The sequence below is a fragment of the Heterocephalus glaber genome, unplaced genomic scaffold (assembly GCF_053883595.1).
Source record: "Heterocephalus glaber isolate CG9 unplaced genomic scaffold, H.glaber_assembly_v1.0 deba00001429, whole genome shotgun sequence".
In the NCBI taxonomy this organism is placed as follows: Eukaryota; Metazoa; Chordata; class Mammalia; order Rodentia; family Bathyergidae; genus Heterocephalus; species Heterocephalus glaber.
The window spans coordinates 1237829-1264510 of NW_028258294.1; the positions used below are offsets into that span (position 1 = coordinate 1237829).

The 26682-nt window shown below is 38.1% G+C and overlaps 1 protein-coding gene across 42 annotated transcripts in view; it reads right to left on the minus strand.

Annotated features, from left to right (window-relative positions):
* The window catches only part of Dlg2 (discs large MAGUK scaffold protein 2), a 2046311-nt gene that overhangs the window by 203786 nt on the left and 1815843 nt on the right, over positions 1 to 26682 (minus strand). The window contains exon 1 of one of the 42 annotated variants that reach the window (XM_004868265.4): positions 15746 to 17077. The exons of 39 other annotated variants lie outside the window; for them this stretch is intronic. The gene's annotated coding sequence lies outside the window, so the exon portion shown is untranslated. Of the gene's footprint in view, positions 1 to 15418; positions 15440 to 15745; positions 17078 to 26682 lie in introns of those variants that run through there. 2 more of the 42 variants (XM_087212074.1, XM_087212073.1) reach the window with 2 other exon arrangements.

Sequence of the window (26682 nt, forward strand, 5' to 3'; positions counted from 1 at the left end):
TCTCCTGTGTGCCTTAACACCCACTACCATAAACACCCATTTTAAAAAATGAAATGCCTTTAGTGCATGCCTTTCTGTTAGATGATCAGCTTCTAAACTTCAGCATTCATTCATCCCTAGTCCCTGACAGAAGTATTTTTTTCCATGAACTTCAGCTTGAGCCCTATCATTCTTTTTTAAACTTCATTTCCACAGGAGGTTGTAGAGGGACTGGCAGGCAGGTGCCAGGCTGTCTGTCTTCTTTTGTTTTGTGTACATGCCTAGTAGCAGATCCTAGAAGACCAACTAGGAGGAGGTTAGTTATCTCTGGAGGGAATATAACTAATTTCTCCAGCATGTAGTCTAAGAGTTTTGAATAAGTTGGCTGCATGTTTGGACCAACTGTTATACTGAGACCTTTATATTCAGGTAATAAGAATCTGTGAAGATCACATGGAAATGCCTCTTTTGTGATATATGTCAGGGACTGGAAAACTAAAGTTCAGTCCAAATCTCAGGACTGACAGAAATGAAACCAGAATTGCTTACAAGAGTCAGAAAATGTACTAACATCAAGCTAGCTTCATGTCCACCACCCTCTAGCAATATACATCAGTCTGAATGTCATATCACAGACAGCTATAATAAGTGTAGGTAGGACAGAGTTTGCACATCACCTTTAAATGGCAATAATTTCATTTCAAAGGGCAAGTGAATGAAAAATGCACTTGAAAACTCACTAGATGCACTGAGAAAAGGTTATCTAAACTTCTTTGTAGACAAAAGACAAAAAACCATTTTAAATATTTGTTTCTTAAAATCTTGAAGCTAGAGTTTCTTAAAATCTTCTTTATCTACATTTTTCTCTATTTTATTGTCTTGACTTATACCAATAAACACGTGACTTTTACTATCTAGAGCAGGTGCACCATGGAAAATACAAAAGGTTAACCATATAACCCAGGTGCTCTGGCCAGTTCCACTGTATATATGGATTCAGAAGATTATTGGTAATTATAGGTAAATAGAGCTGGAATGAATATTGTGTTAATGTCCAGCGGGAGACAGAATGAGAGGGACTTCAGTCCTTGTTTGCAGTTATTTTATAGTCAGATGGGAACTGTATACAAGGGTGAAGCACTGCCTTTGCCCCTTCCATTTAACAACAGTGTTACTTTGGGCAAGTCATAGACTTTTTAAAGTATTCTTTTAGCTCAGAGTGGTATCTTGTGTTCAGTACACAGCTACCGTATTAAATAATTATAATGAAACTAAAAAGGAACAAATTGAGGAACAAAAATCTCTAAACTTTATCGGGAAAAGATGAGTTTAAGAAGCCATGGATGACTAGCTTCAGAAGATAAGAAGAACAAGTACAAATACGTTATTCAAATACAAGAAAGCCTTTTAAGGAGATGAGAGATTATAAATTTGTATAGCAAAAGAGGGCAGAAATAGGTTTCATTGGGAGGAATTAAAATAACGGGATTTAGGATCTCTGTAAGGAAACTTTTAAAATAATAATAATAATAATAATAATATCTGTCTAGCAGTAGAAGGGGCTAATCTAAAAAATAGTGCTAGTGGAAGTATGAAGCAGAGAACTTGAGAAAAATGTTTGTAAAATTCATGCAGGAGGAAGTAGATCAAGTTGGGAAGGGGAGTGAGGAAATCCCAGTGGAGGATGACACTCATCTTTAAACTCTGGTGCAGCTTCACATGTCACTTCCATGTCCTTCTGGCTCCTAAAATACTACAGGTGACAGAGAACTCTAGCTTCAAGAGCTTATGGTAGTATGCTCATTTCCTAAAAAAACACTCCAAGGACCTCCAAAAGAGCAAGAGAGATCATTCAGCTTCTTTTAGGCAAAGTTGCCTAATGGTAGACAAAAGGCATGTTGGGTCTGCCTTTCTTTCATCTAGGGGACATAATGGTTTGGACATTTTTTATTATAGTTTAAACAACAAACAACAATTATATTTGAAAAGTTAAAAGAAAATGATAAGTTCTATAGTCTTGAAATTCTCTCTGATCTCTCTTTAAGCTTGTTACACTCCTGAATCACAATATCTGGATTTTCTTTTTTAGGTCTCAGTATCCTTGGTGGTGACAGAACACCTGCGAGATAATCCAACCTTTAAAAAGTATACTTCCTGTTTGTACTCTGCTGGAGGCCATGGTACTATATTGTAGTTGACTGTTTATCTTGTTTAAGCCTAGTCAGAAGGGCTGTACATTCTGCTATAGTGTCTTCATCTGGTCATAAGAGCGCTGCAGCATAGCATCAAGCCTTATGACCAAACGGTATGCCTTTGTCACTGTTGCATCCCCATTGCCAGTGCAGCATCTGACAAAATAATGCTAGGGAGATCTTTTTCAAATGGGAAGGGGAACAAGAGATGGGGGAGGTGAGTAAGGAAAAGGGATGAAAAAAAAGAATTGAAGAAAAAAATAGAAAGAACTTTTGCAAATGGGAAGGGAAATATGAGCTGGAGGGAGCAGGGAGGGATGGGAAGGAAAGGGGACAAAAAAAGAATTAAGATGTGTTATGTACATGTGCAAACTCTCCCAAGATACATTTAATCATTATGTGCTACATACATGTATCAATTTAAAAATGCACAACAGAAGAAGAAAAAGAATATAGTGCCTGTGCAGCTAAGAAATGGAGAACCTACTGTTTTTCTAGATTCAACTTAAACAGCCTCCTCCATGCATGATTCTCCTTCACACCAAGCTCTGCTTTTACCAGGAGCTTAGCACCCACTTTTTATCCCTTCACCCTTTCTTCCTTCAGGATGAGCACCAGTTGTTTCTTATTTGCACACATTCCTTTTCAATTCCACAGCATTCCATATAGTTCCTCTTTCTCTGGCAGTCATTTAAAACTAGTTGATTAATCAAGCATTAAATCTGCTACTTATTGAGAGCTTGCTGTAGTCAAGCACACTACTGGACAGAGGAATATTCAGATATGCAGAAAATGATTTCTGCCCTTGAAGTTTGGTTAGAGTTGAAGGTACGTAAGCAAGATGAGAAAACACATAGTTCCTGCCAGGACTCGGTTAAGTGCTAAGTAGCAGTGTTGGCTTGATGGACTTTCAGAAGAGGTCCTTTCTACACTGAGAGAATGGGAATCTTCAGGAAGGATACAGACTTCAGTTAGCTTAGCAAGGATGACTCCAGATCATAAGAGAAGAAAGGGGCATGAGTATTTTAATGAAGGATGATGCACTCTGCAGCCTGACATTTACAAATTCAACAAATATTTATTGTGCATCTGCTGTGTGCCAAGCACTAACCTAAAAGTAGTAATCATACTGAGTTTTCTGAGGTCAAGTGTGGTTCAGTTTTCTCTCATTTAATCCTAAATTATTCATGACCTCATTCATTCCTGTAGCTTTAACTACTACCTCCAGCATGCAAAAGGCACCGAATCCACCTGTCCACCCCCAGATTCCTCTAGTGAGTCTAATTTTGGTTCTAATCCTAAAGCAAAGTGAGATGTAATGATTCTTCTCTACCCACTCTGTGCCAGTGTTTCCACACCCTGACCCTAGCCAAAGGGAGCAGACACCATGAAGACTACAAAAGTTATAATAACTTCTCTGGGCAGTACAATTATGAGTGTGGAAAACATGCTGTTATGTATTCCTCCACACCATGCTGCCTTACTGGGGACTGAGACAACTTTGTTGACAAATGTGTACCAGCCCATAGGATGACAGCCTAGGTATCAACAGACCTTTACTCAAACACCCTTAATGTTTTCATTCAGTGAATTTATCCCATGGGCCCAATGCTGTACTAGCTGCTTTCTGCCTACAATATCCTCTTACTAAGTTCTGTAAGAGAGATATCACTACCACCATCATACTAGTCCATTTATTTGTTATAATGAAATATCTGTGGTTACACAATTTTATAAAGAAAAGTTTATTATTTAGCTCACCATTCTAGAGATTCGGGGACATACAATGGGCAGCAGTTTGGCTGTAGTTAAGACCTCGTAGTAGATGGCATCACAGCAGGAACATGTCAGAGAGACAGGGACCACATCACAATACAGGAAGCCAGACAGAGAGACCAGGATCCCCAGGACAACTGCTTTATTCCTCTCCCAGGGCATGCCCCTGTAACCTAAGAACTTCCCACTCGGCCCTACCTCTTAAAGGTCCCACCACCTCTGAACATACCTTGCTAGGAGTAAACTTCCTACACATGAGCCTTTGAAGAACACACTTAAATTATATTCAAACCATGGCTGCCATTATACAAATGTGAAAACTGAGGTCACAGAAAAAATTGTCAATGATTTCAGTTCTAGTAAATGATGGGAGTCAGGTTGAGAACCAGATATTTTTGTTTCCAAATATGATGTTCTTCTACATTACAGTGGACACAGATTAATAGTTCTCAGTGCCTTAGTCTTACCATTTGAAAAGTACGCATTCTTGCCTCTCTCTACTTAGGAGTTGCAATGCCCTTGATAAGTGAGGTTTCTCAAGGGAAACTGAAATGGGTGAGACCTGAGTATTAAGGAAAATGGTATCACCAACCCACCAAGTATTTTAAAACCCAAGTGACCCCTATGTTAGAGGATAAAATCTACAGATGAATTTCTGGGCAAGCAAAAGCCATGAAATGTCATTCAATTATTCCTTCAATTTATACCTTGCAAGCTTCTACTATAGGCCACACACAATGTACTGTCAATGACACTGCAGATACAACGTGCGTCTTGCTAGATGTAATACATACTTAGTGCACTTCTTGTTTTAAAAATTAACATATGTTTTCAACTTATAGGAAAGTTTCCAGCTGCAATGGTTCACTGACAGAGAATCAGTCAGAGCAACAGCTCTTAACCTCTGAGAGGAGATTTTGGTAGCAACATGGTGTTGCATCCACTGAGGGCAGTGGCAGAGTGGAAAAAGCACACTGGCATCAGACAGTAGAGAAACCTAGTGTTGGGAGTAAGAACTTCTGCAAAGGCATTTGCAGAAGCATTGCTTGGTCTACACCACCTCCTTACAATGCCCTTCTCTGTGTATCTACTAAATTGTCACACGATCTTCAAGCTCGGCTTCAGAAATTATTCCCTAACTTCTCAATCTCACATTATCTCTACTCTCCCTGGGAGAATATATAAGTTGGTGTCTTGTCAACTGGAGTTTTTAGTGTGTACTATTGTGCTGAGGCAACAGGCAAGATGCTGGGATACAAGGATGAATGAAAAAAAGTTCCAGATTTCAATAAACTGTGAGATATTTTATAGGAATGAGGTGATTCTTATACTCTGGCCTATAAACATATATTTCCCATACAAGTTTTAGTCAAAAGCTGGAAAAGAGAGCTAGGAAAAGTCTGTTTACTACAGAAACATTAACAAATAATCTTGTTCTTCTAGTTTCCATTTAAAGATGGAAAATGAGACTCTAGGCACTTTTCTTTTTATAGCATCCTATGCTACTCAAAAGTCATGAGAAGACTAATACTGGATTAAATAATCTAATTATAATGAGTTTATATATCTTATGTCACATTTATATTGCTATTGAGGCAACTGACGTGAATAATATAAAAATGTATTATTCAATCATATTTTTAAATGATGTTCTTGACTGTGGAAGGCCCAACAGCACTTTTCATTCAGTTAGTAGGAAGGACTGTCAATGTTTCCTTGGCTTTGCTATTGGTCAATACTAGCAGAAAAATATATCTTCATAGTAACCATTCCAGCACCCAATATGATGTCTCGTATATACAAAAAATAGTGGAGAACATATGGGTCTTCCTGCCACATTGTGGCTGTGACCAACACTTATTTTCTCTTTTACTCTCATAGTGCTACTGTTAGAAGCAAATAGGAAGGGCTGGGGATTTAGCTCAGTTGCTCTGTGCCTGCCTCACAAGCGCAAGGTCCTGAGTTCAATCCCCGGTACAAAAAAAGCAAGTAAGATAACTTATGTAATGTGCTTTGCACACAGTGGCAGTAAACAAATGGAAGGTTTTATTATTTTTTGTTAAATGAATGAAAAAGTACATTTAACTATTCTTCTTTACTCTTCCCCCATCCAAATCCCTGGCTAACCTTTCCAGACAATCTTAAATATTTCCTCTATCATTCTTGGTTTTCTTGGTTATCTTTTTAAAATTTTCTTATCTATTTTATTAGTACATATTTATAGTACATGATGTTTACATTCTTTGTGTGGAGTTGGTACACGTACATAATACATCTTTTTTTATATTTAATTTTGCATTTTATTTTTTCTTCCCTGCCCTCCCTTCCACCCCTCCATCCCTTATTTACAAAGACTTTGTTTCCATTTTCTCATATTAATTCCATTCCCTTCTTTCCTTTCACCTACCCCTCCCACTTCCCCTTTGCCCCTTTTCTTCCTATTTCTCATTATCTATTATACCTTTTAGTCCTTATTTACACTTTCAGTTTCTCACACTAGAGAAACTATTTGGTATTTACACATGTGTGTCCTATCTATTTCACTTAAGAGTATCGCCTCAATGTGCATCCGTTTGGCTATAAATGTCTCTAATTTCTCATTTTTTATGGCTGAGTAGTACTCCATTTTATAAAGAAATCACATTTTCTTTATCCAGTCTCCAGTTGATGGGCAATTGGGCTGCTTCCAAGTTTTAGCTATGAACATGGGTGCACATATATCACTGTGGTATGATTCTTTTAATACTTTGGGAAGATCCCCAGCAGGGGAATAGTGGGGTCAAATGGGACTTCCAGTCCTACTTCTTGGAGGTGTCTCCATACTGATTTCCACAGTGGTTGCACCAGTCTACACTCCCACCAGCAGTGGAGCAGTGTTCCTCTTTCCCCACAGCCCCCCCAGCATTTGTTATTGGTTGATTTCATGACAGCAGCCATTCTTTCTGGGGTGAGGTGGAATCTCAGCATTGTTTTCATTTGCATCTCTTGAATGACCAGTGATGTTGAACATTTTTTCATATGTTTATTTGCAATTTCTACTTCTTTGAGAAATATGTGTTCATTTCAAATGCCCATTTTCGGATTGGGTCTTTGAATTAACACATCTTAATTTCATTTTTCATCCTCTTTCCCTCCCTTCCCATTCCTTCCATCTCTTGATCCTCTTCCCATTTGAGAAAGATCTATCTCCTTACTACATTTTATTTTGCTTTTTATAATTTGAGTTTCTTATATAAAAGAAACCATATAATATTTAAGCTTGTGAGTCTGATTTATTTTATTTATAATTATGGTCTTGAGGTACGTCCATCTTCTTACAAATGACTCAAGTTTATCTTTCTTTATGGCAGAGTAGTACTCCATTGTGTATAAATACCATATTTTCTTTATCTACTGATGGATATATAGGCTGCTTCCAACATTTATCTATGAATTGTTCTGCTATATCCTTAAGTATGCACGTGTAACACACAACTACACATTGTTTTCATGTCTGAATGTTAATTTCTACAACTATTGCCATAAGTTCTTAAAAAATTAGATTTGTTTTATATAGAAGAGATGGCAACATAATCCACAGTCAGTTGCACCAGGCATCCATGAACACTTAAGTTGCTCAATTGTAAAAATGTGTGCTAGTCCTAGGGAAGAAATGGATGGGGACAGTCTGAAGCATCTGGGAGGAAGCATTCAGTCCAAGCCAGAAGCTATTTTCCAAAGAGAATGTTAAGCATTTCACTATTTTGGGAATCAAGAACCCTGGTATTCAGCTAGAATGTTATCAGCACTGGTCCCTTTGCTATCTTGTGGAATCCTCTATTTGTAAGAACCAATGAAGTAAGAAACCAATGAAGCCAAACAACAGTTTCTCTGCCTGTTTATCTACTCTGTCTTGTTTAACAAAGAAGATTTTATCTGGTTTGTACTGTGGGGAAGTGAAGCAATACCATAGGATAATGGCATTTTTAAAAGTTTGGATGGCATATGTGATTTAAATGAACATTATTACCTTTTGACTATGTTTAGTTACTTCTTTATATGTATTGAAAAGCTAACTGAAAGAGGAAGAAGCCAGTGCCCTGGGAGACACTTTCTACATGGTCACTGCATCTTTCTCTAACTCCAGCATGGTTTCTGAATTAAGTCTTAGGCTGATTACTGACACAGCCAGATTGGAACCACTTACCTGTGCCTGGCTACAGGTAAGCAGATTTGCAGCACCAGAAGCAAAAGGCAGGTCTATTTCTATCATTTAGTATTCTTTGGAAAGAAGCTAGGTAAACAAATGAATACTTGTCTATACACATCAGGTAAGTGGAATGACAGCACCGAGACAAGCTTCATGAGTTTAAAAAAAAAAAAAAAAAGAGGGAGAAGGGGAGAGAGAGAGAATGTTCTATCATTGCATTTAAAAGCCAGAAAATCCTGAGTAGTATGAACACACTTTCTGAGGAAAGTAAATAATAGTCTGATCACTTCCTCTTCTCTGCTGTAAAACTGGAAAAACAATCCCAAATGTAGGTAATTAAATTTGGAACTTTAGTGGAAAACTGTTACCATTCAATGGAATCTTATCAATAAAGTATATTATTTGTTCAGTAGAAAGAAAAGGTGAGTATTGCTAAAATCTGAATGACTTACAAATTAATAAACTATGAATTCCACAGTGCCCAAAGTTAAGTCTAATTTTCCTTTGGAAGATTGATATTTGGTGAAAAAATAGTTTGTTATGTTTTATTCCTAATACACAGTATGCAGCTGGCAAGCACATCTTTTCAAAAGTGCCCCTATTTGTATTATAACATTTTAAAAATTTCATGACATCAAAATCCAAATAAAATTAAGGCACTAGGTGAGTCATTAAAATTCTTTGAGCAGGATTCATGAGAAGCAAAAACTGAGACAAAGAAGATGGTGATGATATGGTTCAGCTCTAAAATACTATAATCCTGAACCCTGGGGACATAAAATTTTAAGGTTCACATTGACTTGAACCCAAACCTGTATTTACACTGCAAAGAATGAGAGCATTTGACTGTGGTTTGGCCTAAAGTCCAGTGACCATCAGTCAACAGCAGGTTTTGATGAGATTGATACTTTAGATTTTCTCTTCATTATAGCACAGGGCTGATGTGTTCTAGCTGGTGAGTCTTGCAATAGTGCCAACGAAAAGATAAACAGAGAGTTGAATAGTTACTTCGTTAGCTTTTGTGACTGTAGAAAGATTTTTTTCCTTTGCCTCCAAGCCATTCTTTGTCTTATCCCCTACTCATTCTGCAAGTCAATTTAAAGATGTACAGCCTCTTATGCTTGGCCTTCCTTACACTGTTATATACTAATTCTAGTGGGTATTTGTACATAACATCTTATACATTTCACAAACCATGGATGGCTGTTGGTTGCTTTGCCAGCACACGTCATAATTATCCTCATCCTTTCCTAGCAGTAACAGCTGCCAGATTTCATATAGGGATGGGACCAGTAGTGTGGTCTTATGTTCAGGGCAGATGTAAGCCAGACCATTCAAAGTGACTCTACGGGCCATGGCCAGGGTCTCTTTCTGACTGGATTTGATCAAGAAAGCAAATTTCCCAAGTCATTAAAACATCTCTAGGACCATAAGGACAGTTACTATAACAATGGATCTAACACTAGGAATGGAGACATGGTAAGACCAAAAAAAAAAAAAAAAAGAAAAAAGAAAAAAAAGATTTCTTGACAACATTGTGATCTACTTTTTGAAGCTGGCTCAACTGCTATATTTTTAGGTTATAGTCATCAATATATTCTTTTGAACAAGTCAGTTAGAGTCATGGCTTCTGTTCCTTGCCACAGAAAGCAACTTTACCTGCGTCAGTGTGAGAGGGCTGGAATCACACCTGCAATTGTAATCTCACTTGCCCATTTCTCTTCGATTATAGACTCCTTGAGCTCAAGAATTGAGATATTTTATCTTTGCAATCTTACTACCTCGCAGAGTAGCTGGCACATAGTTAATGCTCAATAAATGATTAATAATAAACAAAGAGGCAACTAAATAAACAAGGTGACCTGGATTATTCAGACCAGAAAACATTTCTTTCTCAAGTATTTTTCATGTATTTTGATATTTGCTTTGACTTTTATATTTCCATGCTGTACCATTAATCACATCCTACCCTGATTTAATTTTCAAAGTGTTTTTTCTTTTTCCTTCTAATTATTTAAATAGAGTACTCATTACAAAAGTTTAAATGACACATAAGCATAAAAGATAAAGTAAAAATGAACAGGAATGCTATGATTTAAGAGTTCAATGCAGAGGCTAAATGAAGAGCTTTGTTTTGTCTTGCTTTTGTTTTTTTTTTTAAATCTCCCTGCACCATTCCTATGACCATTTCTTCTGAGCAAAATAAATATGGCATACACCTTAATCTCCACAGAATTGTCAGTTTCCTCACTGTATTTTCAGACTGAGTGAACATTTAATGCATGTACACTATGTGCTAAGTATTTACTGTGCCAGATGCTTTCACATGAATGAGAGAACAGCTAATACTGGGAGGAAAGTTATCATAGTTACATCTCTCCAGCAGCTTGAAAAAACGGGAACTACTATACTTGCTTTATAGGTAAGGAAAACAAAGTTGCAAGATTTGATAGTTGAGAATACTTCCTAAGATGTATTCTGCCTTTCCATATAGGAGAGTGCTTGTTGAAAATAACAGCAACAAAAACAAAAACAAAAATCACTCCTGTGAATTGGATGATTACTCTCATTGTATTTAAAAAGCAAAAACAAAACCCCAGGTTTTTAAATACAGCAAGTCCCTGTACAAGTTCTATCCCAGGAGAATGTCTGTAAGTCAGGAGAATGTTTGTAAGTCAGATTTGCTTGAAAATCTGACAAAGTGAGTCTTATACAGCTTTGACACAAATATGCAGTGTAAAGCATAAAAAAACTAAACACACAAAAATACTATAAACTATTTTTATTTTTACAGTTACCTTAAAATAGTGGTACAGTATAGTATTTTCACTTTTGTTTCCATAGTTATTGCTTTGCTCTTCCTAGCAGTCCCCTCCACATCACCACTGCTTTTCCTCTTACTTCTGGACATCCTGAGCTCTGATTAAGCACTTACTATGTACACTATCACACTGTACAGTAAGCACACAGTAGCACAGCTGTGACAATGTCCAGGAGACACATGAGCTACTTCATGATTTGTTCGTATCTACGAATGTTCATAATGTGGGGTCCCCTTATATCTGTGAAAGTTCTCAACTTGAATGTTCCTAAGTCAGGGACTTACTGTAATTACAGAGAACTGCTGCCTGGAACTCCTAGGTGTTTGTTCTGCTTAGGTGGTATTTGTTTCTAACACAACATAAGATGAAGACAAATGACACACTGAACAGAAGGAGGAGTTGTAATGATGGAATAAGGCTAGAGAAAGCCACTGATTCTACCTCTAATTCTTAACCAGCTTGTAAGGCAGGGTTCTGTTCAGATCCTTTAGGCAGCCTTCTATTAGTTCTTTGCTCTGAAGGTTACAACCACATCTTAAAACTAGAGATAAGAAAAGACACCTGAAATTAGCAATGGTCCCTCTGAGCAACTATGTTTTCAAATCACAAAAAGACATATGGCAAGGTTTTATAATCCAGCTGATTCTAAAAATGCCTTCCAAAGTAGCTCTATATCTCTGAAATGAAAGAAAAGCCAGTGTCCATCCTTGACAGATAAAGATGCTTGCAGTTCCAAAATGGCACTTAAAAAACTTCCAGTCCGAAGTTTTCATAGCTTTCAGATGACTTTTTTGCTCAAATGATTTCTTTTGGTTTAGTTGAAAAGTGCTAAAGCAAAAACAAGCAAAAGACCCACAAAACCAACTCACCAGAATTTTAGCCTTACTATTTTGCAGTATATGTAAACATTCTGTAACTCAAGGAAGGGCTAATGTTTTATGGGACCCAGGACAAGAACACATGAAGCTTTCCTTTCTAATCTGATCTATCTACTGTTCCCTTCCACAGTTCTTCCCTGCAGCACAAAAAGGCCTTTCATGCAATGTGTGCATACCAGAGCTCACCAGTCCAAGCTGGGATCAGCAACACCCCATCCACTAACCTCACTCCCTATCCTCATGCAAATAGCAGCCTCTGGGTTTCCCCCTCACAACTCTAAGACACGGGCTCAGAAATATTTGAAGGAAAAATTATGGGGTCACATTTAACCTCCATGTGCTCTAAAAGGGACAGCCAAATCCAACTGGCCTCATTTTCTTAGTCCACGGGCTCTTCTAAACTCAGTGGCTCAGGGAAAGTTTGCCTAGGCCAAAAGGAGGTACTAATTCAGGCTAACTTTCAGGTCCTCCCTTAAATTTGACAAATTCATGATTACCCCCAGTACTGGGAATTGAACTCAGGGAGCTATAACCATAGGCTTTTTGATTTTGAGAAAAGGTCATCCTAAACTGCCTAGGCTCCCCTTGAACTTTTAATTCTTTTTCCTCAGCCTGCCAAGTAGCTGGATTACAGGTGCGTACCACTATGCCCCACAATTTGTGAACTTTTAAAATTTTATAGTTTTTTTGTTATACCAAATATTACACTTTGGGAAGAATAGGAAAGTGTGGTTTTTATTGGCATAGACCAAAAATAACAGCAAAGGAAATCATCAGGGTCCTTTTCTTTTAAATATTCCTTAAACTCTAATATTCCGCTGGGTAACCTCACTACGGTAGCTACAGTGTAGATTCTGGAATCAGAAAGGTGTAGGTTTAAATCCTAGTACTGCTATATGCTAATTTAATTGATCAACTTAGTAGTATTTAAATGAATTTAGCTCTAATTTTGCTTCCTCATTTGATAACAGAAAGCAAAATAGAGTCTTCCTGATAGGGTTGTGACCATTACTAAATCAGAAAATGTGCACAGTGCCTGGGACCACATGAATAATATTTACTATTAAATCAGGTATTTTAAGGCAATGTCATGGCTGGAGATAGGTTTAATTGTTGTTTGGCAAATAATTTAAAAAGATGTGATATATTATTTGGCATCACTTTATTTTCATGCTCCTGTTTAAAGTAAAATTTATTCTTTGGATAATTACATAAGGACTCTGGACACCATTCCAGGAATTAGTCAAAAGTGAACTTAAATGTAATAACTATTTTTACTAAGTTTCCAAAATAAAAACAAAAGAGATGATCCGTACATATAGCTTGCTGACCAGAAAATTTTTTACAATCTTGTTTACCATGCATATTTCTTTCAAAATTAACATCTACTGGAATAAATTAACATACTATATTCCACGAAGTGCAATTTATAACAATGGCTACCTTTTACTGGGTGCTCTTTTGTGTCAAGTAGTGTACCAGATGATGTATACAAATCACCTACTTGGTTTAATTCTCCTAACATTCCCCTCCCCCACTTCACAGATAAAGACAGTTTCTTGAAGACTTTGGATTTAAAATGGACTTTTAAAGTGCTATTTTGGAGTATCATGTGGTATTATAGGCTGGGGACACATAGATGCTGCTCTTTCTATTTGCACCTCGCTGCAGCTCCTTTAAGCTGCTTCCCTTTTTCACCCTCTCCACCTTCCCAAAGGAAATTATATGTGTCATGAAGGCAAAAATTAACATTTGCCTCTTTAGCTTTTAATCTCTTTTGAGACACATAGTTCTATGTGTACCCTCTCAGAAGGTTCTTGTCGTAGTTCCTATCTTTCTAGTTGTAAATTTAACTGGGAGTAACGTGTTAAATTTTCTTTTGTTGCTATAAATGGAACTCGTCCCTGGTGAATGGAGATGGAAAAACCACCACCAAATGAGAAAAAACTCAGTTTACAGAAATTGGTACATTGATTTATTTCTCCACAAAAACAATACTGAATCAAAACTCAGAAACTGCTACAAAATAAACTCTGGGCTCTGGCATGTGATTTTATATATCTCAAAGGTACTTTATAACTATATTGTTCTTGGCATTAAGATAGACTAACACTTTTAGGAACCTTTAGCTGAGCTTTACAGAATGTCATGGGCTGGCTGGACCATCACACACAGATGTTCATTTATACTTGCAATGGTTTGCTGAATTTCCTACCTCAATCATTATTGCCATAGCCCAGAGGCTTTGAGATGAATAGAAGACATTTTACAGACCCTTCTTGGGGCACCCGCTTGTAGATGAGAAACCAAGTCTCAGGTTACACACCCTAAGTGCCAACCACAATACATCACTCCTCTGCTCTTTAAGCAGAACTTCTGCAGAGAAATGGAAAATATGGAAAAGCTATTTATGGAAGAAAAAAGTATGGGCGAAAAATGTGTTCCTGGAAAAAGAAATATTCTGTATTTTAAATGTGCCAAGTTTTTGGCGCAATGAGAAAGCATACTAGGAAAGGAGAAATAACTTTATTGGAAGTGTGATGGTACCAACGATCAAAATATTTATTAGGAAAAAGCAGAGCGAGCTAAGAAGCTAAGTCCCAGGTGGAAAAAGAAACATACATTTTTTTCAGAGATATGCTAAAATGCATTGTTTTTTCTTGAGGATAAACAGGATGTTCTTGTCAGATCTAGTTCCCACATGTAAAGAGAAAATGCACTAGCATACAAAGGTAAACACTCTGGACAGACAGACAATTACGGGTTCAGAAGACAGTAGCTCCTGCTGATGAAATAAAGCAAGTGTCAAGAAGCCAGACACACTTGAAACATTTGGGAAAATGTCCTCTCTATTTCTTTCTACATATAATATGCCATATGACACTACAGTTAAATCTGCTACTGCCAAAAAAGAAAAAGAAAAACAAAGAACCAAAGAAAGGGGGAAAAGAAGTACATGGAGCTGTTGATTTCCCTGAGATTTGGACACAGACACAGCAACGCAGCGGAAAAGAGTCCAGAAAGGTACAGCTTTTGCTTTTTTCCCTTCTGATAAAGAAATGACTTCCTACAGTTAGCTGGCCAGGCGTTAGCACTCATCCTGCGTGGAGCCAGACCTGGAGCAAGGACCTAGAACACACCCGGAGAACCAAAATGCAGCCCAGGTAATTTAACGGGAATAGGAAACTAGAGAAACCAGCCACAAGTTACATACACACATTCTAGTCATGCCGCCTGCATCTCTCTGTCCTGCAGTGTGCTATATAGCGCTTTTCATGATCATCCTGCTCCCCCCACCCCATCATCAACAGGCATGCCAAATGCAAATCTGCTCGGATTCTGATCCCACCCGAGCAAAATGCAGGGACTACGACCACACTGAGTTTTACAATAATCTCCACAATGCCAATTATTCACAGCCCCTTGGTCCTGTTCACACAAAAGATTGCAATTTGAATCTTGCGTTGCACAGGTTCAGCTCGGTTGGAGCTGGTTACCAGGCAAAAGGTCCGTTTAAAGATTTGCCGATCGCCAGGGAGAGTTAGTTGGGGGGTGGGGGTGAATAAACCACCCTGTACATACCTTGCTTTGGCAGCTAAGAAAAACAATTTCGTGACAAAGAGACTTGTTCTTTTCAAAGCTCACCCAACAAATGAGACTAGCAGAATGAAACCTGAGAAACTTTAGCAACCAAAGAAAGCAGCCTTCCAAGGATCAAGGTGAATAATTGATTTGTCGGGTTTTATTTCATCTTTTAAGCTATTTGGCAATTAAAGAGAAATTGTGGAATTGTCAGAAGCCCAGACACTGACACCCATACTTCTGACAGCAAATGCATAATCCAAACTACGGATATGTTTGCCAAGCTTATTCAACAACAACGATTAGCTGCAAAGCCAGGGAACTTACCGAGCGAGCACAAAATTATTGGAACAAAGCAGGGAGGAGGCAGGAGGCACCAAAAGCAGCTTCTCCCTCTCCTTGAAGCCAGGTTCTCCCGTTCTGCTGTCCAGTCCACTCTTGCCTGTATAACTAAGACTCCAACAGAACTCACTAGCGGAACCTGATGAATTATAAAACAGCCCCTCCTAGACTCTCATATTTTACATCACAGGGGGTGACCATGCAGCATCCTCACTCGCTGGATACATATATTTCTTTGTAACTCACTCTAATAAATATACCAGCCTTAGAAGCAGTGACAGTAATTGGTATTTGGGATGTACCAGTATTAACCAATAAGATGCTTTCCCACCATCAGTACTATCCCCTCAGCCTCTACTTGTGTTCCCCCATACCTTTTTAAGGTGGATCCACCCAATCCTGTAGAGCGTAGGCAAAGACGGGCAAAATGTAAAGCAAAGCCCCTCCATCAGTGCACTCGGAGCAAAATGCATTACTTATGGTTAATTGTCATAATAGTTCCATAAGCACCGATATTCGCAGAACATATCATAGTGCATCAAACACTGTCACTGGCTCTCAGCAACTAGGAAAGGTATCAGGAGTGCTACAGTACAAATAACAAGGGAGCTCAGAGATAAGTGACTTGTTGTGTCACTTGGGGGATGAAAGCAGCCTAGGGATCAGGGAGTCCAACCTGCTCACTGAACCAACAAGGAGCTTGTGGTAAGAAAGGTAATGTGACTTGGCTGGGTCACACAAATGCTAAATGTGATTTGAGCTTGAAGCTAAACCCAGGTCTTCTGATGACAAATAGACAGTCTTTTTATCTTACCATGTAGCTTCCAGAGCATGCAAGTCCTGGAAACAGGATGACATGTGGAAATGGGAACGAATATCATTGACTGAAAATCACAAGTGGGTAGGTAGTACCTGAGCCTTTTGTGCCCTCTCTGGCAAGGTTCAGTGTTGGCTCACTGAATAGCAACAATGGAAAACACATTTTGGATAATAATAGCTCATATCCATTAAATACTTTTTACATGCCAGGCAGTGTTGAAAGTGCTTAGCACGCATTGAGTCAGGTAATCTTTCAAACATTCCTAAGAGGAAGGTTTTATTACAAAATTCATACTGCAGACAAAACCAAACCAAACAAACCTGAGACCCAGAGAGGTTAACTAATTCATATCAGGTCACACACTTGCTAGGTGGCATAGCTAGAATCAACCCAAGACAACCTTGGTTCAAAGTCTACACTCTTAAACATACTGTCCTATCAAGACAGTGTTTACATTAAACTGTTCAAGTGAGGTGGACAAGAGAAACATTTATTTACTGTATCCTTTACTAGAAATAATAGAAAGATCATAGGGTTTGAAACTAAACAAAATTATTCTAGAATTCTATCCTTGCCAGTCATTGACCATAATTTTTTAAAATATCTGTGAGATGGGTATAACTAATACCTACTTCAAAAAAATTAGGTAGAGTGTATTAAGAAAATGTAGTGCTAAGTTTAGAGTATGAGCCCACAAATTAGTGGCTATTTTTCTGACTGTATTTCTTTTGGGAAAAACAATTTCCACTTTACCTTTTCCTTCAACTTTCTTTTAAAAATGTTAATTGTACTTTACCAAAAAGACTTCTAGGCTGTTGTGAAGAGAGAAAAACATTTAGAGAGGCTATCATGCAGAACATCACGGGGAACACATGGACTTTCTCTCTGAAAATGGAAGGCCCAGGAGGTGTACTCCTGGCTGCCCATTCAACTCATTAGCTTTTTTCTACTTGACTTTTATGATTAGGAAGACTATTCAAAGGATGTTTGCCATCCACTAAGAGATGACCTTGGCTTCCTTTGCCCTTTCCAAGCAAGCACTCACCACAAAACCTGTTAAAAACAATTACCTTTCGCATGGAACCACATACTTTTCTTGCCATTAGAATTAGGTGTGAGAGGCAGGAAGTCAGACATCTCTCCTGCCTCAAAGGTTCCACTGCCAACTCCTCCTTAAGTCAGTATAACTTAGTATTTGGTAACCTGTGACATCCTGATCTGACGTTTGTCCAGTAAGAAACTGCTATCTTCAAGGCATGTAATCAGCACTTCTTGAGTCATCAGTGATGATCCTTGGTGGTAAAAGGTGATGAATTTATACAGGATACACAGGTTTCTACAGGGGAGATTTTCTTAGCTCTGTGTTTCCAAGGGTGACTCTATGGCCAACTTAATTTGTTCACACACAGATTACTCTGTCCTTGTTAATTTTTTTCCCCTAAGTATCTTACTCAGGAGTCTAAATTACACATTGATAAGGTACCCCTACTTTCATGACATACTTCATACTAGGTACTATAGGAGCAGAAGTAAGGAACATAATTGAAAGTGGGCTAGGGAGGAGAGAGACAGAGGCTTCCAAACTGGTAGGAAAAGCCAGGTGTAAATACTATGTATAGTAAAGAGCAGATGATAAGTACACGATTGGTGGTTATTTCCTATAAATCAACATGGGAGTTATCCACATATTATCTGAAATAGCTTAATTCTAAGTAAGTCTTTCCATAATTTGCAGCTCCTTTGATATACCACGGACTCAAAATATCCTCCAGGAGCCATTTCTTTCCGGTCCATTTTTTCCTGCTTCTTCATTATTTCACTATTATGGCACACACTCTATAAAATTAATACAGATAAGTCTTGGGCTGAAGATTTAGCTCAGTGGAACCATGTCTGCCTTGCAAGCACAAGATCTTGAGTTCAATCCCTGGTACAACCCCCCCCCAAAATACAGATAAGTCTTTATAACCTTTATATTATAACACATTTGTTACCCTTTACACTGATATAATCATAATCACCACCTCATGCCATCAATTACTGTCAGACATGATGAACTACATAATACTATGGAACTATATTGATATTTTGCTTATACAGTATTAATGATAGTGCTAATATTTATTGAGCATTTAATATGGGCAGGTGATGTACTAAACCTTACATTTCTCATTTAACCCTTACAACAGCTTTTTGAAATGAGCTGTATGATTATTTCTATTTTATACAGGAGGATTCTGACTAGAAAGATTAGGTGAATGGCCAAAAAATGACAGTCAAAATAATAGCTGAGGTTCAGAACTGCAGAGCCTGTTCTGTGAACTACTACCCCCACTGATTCTAAGACACTGAAGCAGTAGATAACAATATATGAGTATTTATTTTCACTGTTTTTATTTCCCACATGCAATTTTCTCCTTAAGTGATTTCAATCAGGCTTTTCCACTTATTCCCATTCTTATCAAGGCAAGTACAATGACATCCTTACTGACAAAAGCCTGGCCACTGTAAGTTCTCAGTTTATGCAACCTCTTTCCAACATTTGGCAGAGTTAATTACCACCTCCTTGAATTGATTACTCATTTCTGTGTTTCTGAAACCCTCTGAGTTTTCTGCCCACATCCCTAATCCGTCCTTCTCAGTCTCCTTTGCTGGATCCTTTTTCACATGCTGACCTTTCAAACTGACAGTGCCGTGGGTAATTAGACCTCTCTGGTTGCACTCAGTCCCAAGGCCACAACTTCTAGTATCAAGGTACAGATGCTACCCATGCAGTAAAGCCTACCACAAGATCTCCAGCCCCAATCTGTGCCTTGCATCCAGAACTTTATGTCCAGCTGCCTACCACATATAAGCATCTTCCATCCAATCATTTAATAACAGGCTGCTTACATTTAAAATACCCCAAACCAAGCTTTTAGTCTTCCTTAAGACTGCTCTATTCCCAGTGTTTACCATTTTAATAAATGGCTTGATCTTAATAAATGGCATTTACTTAGTTGCCCCTGGCCAAAACCTGAGAGTCATTCTTGACTCTTCTTACCTTACGTCCTATGCTTTATCCATTTGCAAATCTTGTCAATTCTGTCTTCAAAATATATCCTGAATCTTTTCTCCATCTCTACCTTTAACTCTAAACTTATACCACTACTATTTCTAACAGGGATTTCTGCAATTCATTCTTAACTATTTTCTGTCTTTCTTTATTTCCCCTGACTCTCTCCTTGCTACAATCTCTTGTCTACACAGCAACCAAAGTCAGACCCAGATACTCTCTCCTCAGTTCTCTTTAGCGGATCCCATTTTATTTTATTTTATTAGTTTTTGTTTGCTCTTTTTTTTGGTTTTGTTTGGGTACCAGAGATGGAACTGGGGACCTTGTGCCTGCAAGGCAGGTGGCAGAACCACTGAGCTAAATCCCAGGCCCATTTGTTTGTTTTTTGTACCAGGAATCAAACTCAGGACCTTGCACTTGCGAGGCAGGCATGGTGCCACTGAGCTAAACCCCCAGGCGAATCCCATTTTAATTAGGAGTTTTTCCTTCACTGTAGTCAGGATGCTGGTTGGTTTAAGTGTCTCTTCCTTAGAGGTAATTCTGACATCCAATACAGAGCAGCATCTTCGGTTCCTCCATTTCTCTCTAATCTCCTACTAAACTTGTTCCATGAGGCTAGAGGCCTTGTCTGTTTTGTCTGTTTTTTAATCTCCAACTCTAGAATAGGGTCTACCACATAATACAGATTCAATACTTGTTAAATGAATGTGTTCTAAGTCACTTCTAAGTTCTTCTAAGTTCTAAGTTCTTCACCACTTCTTAGTTGTACATCTTTGCACAAATCACTTATTGTCCCTATATCATAAATTCCTTGGTTACAAATTTTCTTAGAAAACAACCAACCAATACTTACAGTGCTCAGATGCCTTACAAATACTTTACAATGTATTCAGACTGACCTCTGTTTGACTTTCATCCACAGTTCCATGATGCTGGTCAGTGTTGGCTGAATTGTGTGACTCAAAATCTACATGTTCAAGTCCTTACCTGTGCTGTATCTCAGGATATAACTGTATTTGGAAAAAGAACTGATACAGGTATAATCAGATAAGATGAAGCCATATTGAAGTAGAGTGAGTCCCTGACCCAATATGACTCTTTTTCTGAAAAGGAGAAATCTGGACATAGATAATGCACATAGGGAGAAAGGCATGCTGCCATAGATCAGGAAACTACCAGGGGCTGGGAGAGACCTTTCCCTGGAGACTTCAGAGGGACCAAGGGACTACTGACACCTTGACTTCTGGCCTCTGGAACTGTAAGAAGATAAATTTCTGTTGTTCAAGCCCTCCAAGTTGGTGGAGCTTTGTTAAAGCAGATTTCAGAAAAAAAAAAATACACACCAGATATTCTCGTCTTATAAAGCACGAGGAAACTGCAGCTCAGAAAAGTTGAGAAACTTGTCCCAGCTTTCACATACAGGAATTAGTTGGGCTGAGATTTAAACTAAGATCTGTATGATTTCAAAGCCCACACATAGTAGCAGTGAATTCTAGATACTCCTACCTGACTTTTTTGGTCCAGTGCAGAGTGAAAAGTAAATAGGATGCAGTCATTTTTCATCAAGCTAAATGGCCTTTCTTTATTATAGAATTATATCCTTCCTACTATTTATTTTTTTCCCATTGTTTTTGCCATTAAGTTATCCTTTTACTATGATAATGCATACATAGCAATTCATTTTTATTTGTGTTTTTGTTTTGTGTTTTTGTGTCATCCATTTTATTGGCAAGATAAAAAGTTCACAATTCTGTTGAAATACCAAGATTTCTTCTGAAATGTTTCTGGTCTCTGAGGTACAAGGAAGTCTGGGAACAAATTAAATGCTATTCTCTTCATGAAACAAGTTCAAGGAAGCTCTTTCCATATAGTCATATTGGTGGTGGTAAGAGGTAAGCTTTGTTCTCAATCTACTGAAAAAGCTTCTGCTTATATACAAAAAAATTGTGTTAATGGTCACAATCCTTCAGTACCCCTAAATTAATCTATGCCATAAATTTAACTAAACAATATTTATTAATTCAGGCCTTTCCTCAGTCTTGCCCCTCACTCCCTACCATCATTAGAACTTCAATAAAAGGTTTTTTTGGTACTGGGATTGAACTCAGTACCTTGCACTTTCGAGGCAGGCAGAGGCACCACTGAGCTAAATCTCTGGCCCTCCATGAAAGTTTTGACTTGCTTTTGATCTGATTTATTTTCTTTTGGGTTCCACAAGCCCAGGACCTGTGGGCTTAGGAAAATATCTGAAGATTAAATGAGATCACTTCTGTTAAGTATCTAGAACATCATAAAAGCTCTTACTAAATGCTAATTCTCTTTAAAGAAAGAGGTAAAGCTTTATGCCTCCAGAAGGGAACTGGCCTTAGGACTAAAGGAGATTTAGAGCAGCTAGATTACTCTGGGAGACTGGCCAGATAAACTTTACCCTTTTGCTGAGCACTCAGTGTATCAGAAGATAGTTCATGAAAATGGTATCAGTCCATTTTATGTATTCATGTTTATGAATATATGTACACATATAAATTAGCTTGGTATATGTATTCCTTTTGCAGTTCCTGAAAAAGCTTTGCATGTAAGAACTTATTTTCTTTGTTTTACCATTATTTGGTCATCTATATTCTAATTTATATCTACCAATTTGTCCTACCTTGGGGATCCTTGGTTAAAACAAACTTTAACCTCTCTTTGCCAAAGCTATCTCAATTTCAAATTGAAGAAGAACTTCCTTCTTTCCATGGAACACTTATACAGGGAACACTGTATTGTTATTTTGAATGCCAAAAGAACAATGCAGTCAAAGTCAGATTCTCTGATCCCTGAGGGGCTCCAGTTCAGGAAGTAACAAGTGGATAATAACAATTTACAAGGACTTTCTCTAAGGTGTTGTGGATGCCCAGAGGAACAACACTCAACACAGCCTAGTAGGTGAGGTCATAGAAGCTTAGCAAAAGGTGATGTGTTAAACTGAGTGTTAATGGATGATGTCATAGTCTGAATGTATCCCTCAGAGTTGTGTGTTGGAAACTTAATCCTCAATCCAATAGTGTTAGGAGGTGGGGTCTATTAAGAGGTGAGAGTGGATTTGTTACAAAAGAAAATTTAGCTGTTTCTTAGTCACATTTTTTTTTTCCAGGGATCGAACGCAGGACCTTGCGCTTGTGAGGCAGGTGGCAGAACCACTGAGCTAAATCCCCAGTCCATCTTAGTCTCTTGCCATGTGATGCCTTCCACCTTGTATCTTAGACTTAACAGCCTCTAGAACTATAAGAGATAAATCTCTGTTCTTTATAACTCACCCAGTTTCAGATATTCTGTTATACTAGCATAAAAAGGACTAAAACAGACAACTAAGGATGACCAAGTAAGAAGTGTTCCATCCCTTGTGCAAAGCATATTCAAAGGCACTGGGAATGAAGGGACTCAACATGGAACTCTGGAGAAATGAAATTTTATCCATTTAATATTTAATAACCTAAAGATCATGTGATGAGAAAAAGACTAACTTCAGAGTTTAGGAATGCTATAGAAGAATAAATTCTTCCTCATTAATTTTTCAATGCACTGAAAGCTGAACTAGAAAATGTCATGTTTTATATTTAGACAGTCCTGATTCATTCAAGTGACCTTTGCAAGTTGCTTGATGTCTCTGAATTAAACCTCAGTTGGTTCCTCATCTATAAAATGAGGGTAATACTATCTACTCATACAGTTGTATTCTTATGAAATTAAAAATATAAAGTATCTTGTTATCTGACTGCCCTAAAATAGTAGAGTACTAAAAACACTTGTATCACTGTTAATAAGAATCTACATCACTCATGCCAACTCTGGTTTCCTACTGGGGTATATTTGTTTTTTTTCTAGACCAGAAGGCTTAAAACCTTCTTAATATCATCATTTAAAGTCATTTTGAGCACATACTTACATATTTAAAAATTATAGCTTGTACAACCATTTTACTGTGGCACAGTATGGACATTATAAAATGTATACCAAAACAGAAATTTAAAGGCTGAGATGAAAAATAAGGAGACGATATTGTATATACATGGGAAGTGCATATAACCACTCTGTAGAATACTAAGAGCTCCTAGACAGAAAAGACTAATCTCATTCATTCATTCATTCATGGAGCATCTAGCATAGACCAAGTACCCAGTAAATATTGAGCAACTGATATAGCAATACTTATATATAAAGAAAGTGAAAACAAAAACTGGGTGGCTTACTAATACCCCTACATGTCCAAACTAGATTGACTGATTGATTGGTTGACTGATGAGACAGGATCTAGCCATGCAGTTCAGGATGGCTTTGAATTCACTGTATGGCTCAGGCTAGTCTGGAACTCAGTGGTCTACCTGCCTCAACTTCCTGAGTGCTGGGATTACAGATGTGCACCACCATGCGCAGCTAGTTTTTATTTTAAAATGTTAATACATATTTTAATTGTAACAAAAGATTAATAATGCTAAACAACCAAAATGTAATGGCCCCTCTTCCCAAAAGGAAGTGGTACACGTAGAGTTAATATACTTCTCTTTAAAGGGCTAACAGTGGCAGGCCTTCCGGCCAGGGGCACACCAGTGAGGAGCAGAGCCCTGTAGGTGCCAGCAGCACCACCCCAGTGCACCCCCCCCCCCCGGCCTCCTGCTTGCATCTGTATCTGGATCCACACCACAGAGGTAGAGGGGCTCATAAAGGCCATTGTCCTGAACTCCAAAAGATACAACAGAAGTGAACAACCGAAAGAGGGCCTATCTCAGGCTCCTTGAAAATTGAAGCCCACTGGAAAAATGAAGAGAATCTCTGCAATAAAGGCACACCAGACCACCGTAATTGGTAAGTTGGAGGGATCACCACCTCCCACTGGAATCTGGACTATCTTCAGGGGAAGGGCAGCTGGAACCTGCAGTAGAACCTTGCAGAGTTCAACCCTGCAGGAGGTCAGGGAGCTCAACTTGGGCCTTGCAGCCAGAAATCAGCCTGAATCTCAGGGGTGTGCTGCTGGCTTGCTGAGACTCATTGACTTACATCTGCACACTGCTGCCCACATTGTCTATTGTGACAGCAGAGACATACCCTAAAGGAGGCCCTTCATCTTTATTATTTTCAAAATTATTTTCTCTTATGTTTAATTTTTAGTTATTTTTTCCATTACTTTCAAATTGTGTTTTTTTCTATTTCTTTTTTGCCTTTCTTTCTCTCTTTCACTCTCTCACTCTGCCACATTGTACTTCATCTCCCGTTTCGTTCCCATTCCTGCCCTAATTCAGATTTCTTCTTTCTTTTCTCCTCTTTTTTTTTTCTCCCGATTGTCATTAGTTTCAAAGGAAAGTGAATACGGTTTCTAGCTTCCCTATTGCTGATAGGCTGTTCTGTTCTTGTCTTTGTTCTTTCATTCTGTCTTTTCCTCTTGTCTTCAACAGTTCCCAAGAGTTTGCGTGATCTTCCTGTGTCCTCTGGCCTCACATCTAACCTTTCCCTATCCTTCTACCTATCTATCCCTTCCTCCCCAACTTCTTCCAAGTCCCCATCCCAAAGGGTAAAGTTACTATATTGAAGAGTTAATTCACTATAAACATATTTTGGGCTGGTCCTCGATTTTGATTTAATTCACACAGTTAAAGGGGATAGATTAATAACTACCACAAATTGTCATTTTCTAAGCTTTACTTTATACTATTTTTATTACTGATTGTATCACTTGGGCTAAGGTGTTGTGATCAATCTAATCAGTTATCTTTCTGGTATAATGAAAATGAGATTGCACTCAAAACCTTAAGACCAGCTATATCTGGAAGACACCTCTGAGAAGCAATCATTCCATAAGGGTTCTAAATACAAACAACAAAGATACCTACAATAAGCAATATCAAAGTATCAACACAGGAACTAAACCAAGGACAATACCAACAACAAAAATAGAAATGAGAAGACATTGAAGCCAGGCACAATCCCAGACTTCCAGCTCACCAAAGGCAAACCCTGGGGGAAATGAGGTGGAAAAGTCTGATGATCAACCACTTGGTCACCCTGAACTGCTAGCACAGGAAGAAACAAAACAGATGAATGAGGCTTTAGAAAAATTCAGAAGAGAAATAATTTCCCAGATAACTACAGAGATGGTGAGTAGAATGAAAGACATGATTAGAAACTCTAGAACAGAAACAGATAAAAAATAGATGAGTTCAGGACCATGATGGAAGCCATGAATGCCCAGCATAGGACAGAAATGGAAACCATGAACACCCAACATAGGAAAGAAATGGAATCCACGAAACAGATTCAAACAGATATCCAGGAGATTAAAAACTCTATTAAAAGTATACACAACAGACTGAGCCAATCTGAGGACAGAATATCAGATATAGAAGACAGGATGGCAGTCAATGACCATGAAAAGAGAGATCTCTTAAAACTAGTAAGGGACCATGAGAAATCAATCCAACAGCTCCTAGATGATGCAAAGAAGAATAATGTAAGACAATAGGAGTCCACAAAAAAGCAGAAGAAAGTACAAATGACATAAAAAAACTGTTCAAAGAATTAATGTCAAAAAACTTCCCAAACAGAGCAAAAGAATTTGACATACAGATAAGTGAGGCATATAGGACTCCAACTAGCCATGATAAGAAAAAAAAAATCTACACCTAGACATAATAATCAAGATCCTGGAAACCCAACAGAAGAATAAAATACTACAAGCAGTTAGAGAAAAGAAACAAATCACATGCAAAGGAAAGCCCATAAGAATCACAGCAGACTTTTCAACACAAACCCTCAAGTCAAGGAGAGCCTGGAGTGAGGTATTTCAAGCCCTAAAAGAAAACAACTTCCAACCTAGACTGATGTATCCTGCAAAACTATCTTTCAAAATTGATGGCAAAATAAGATACTTCATGACAGAGTATGACATCTGAGAGACTTCATGAATACAAACCAGCACTCCAAACAATTCTAAAAAATATTCTAGAAAAAGAAAATGAAGGTCACAACTCCATGAGGCCCAACAGAGCAAATTCATCAGGCAAAGAAAGAAAT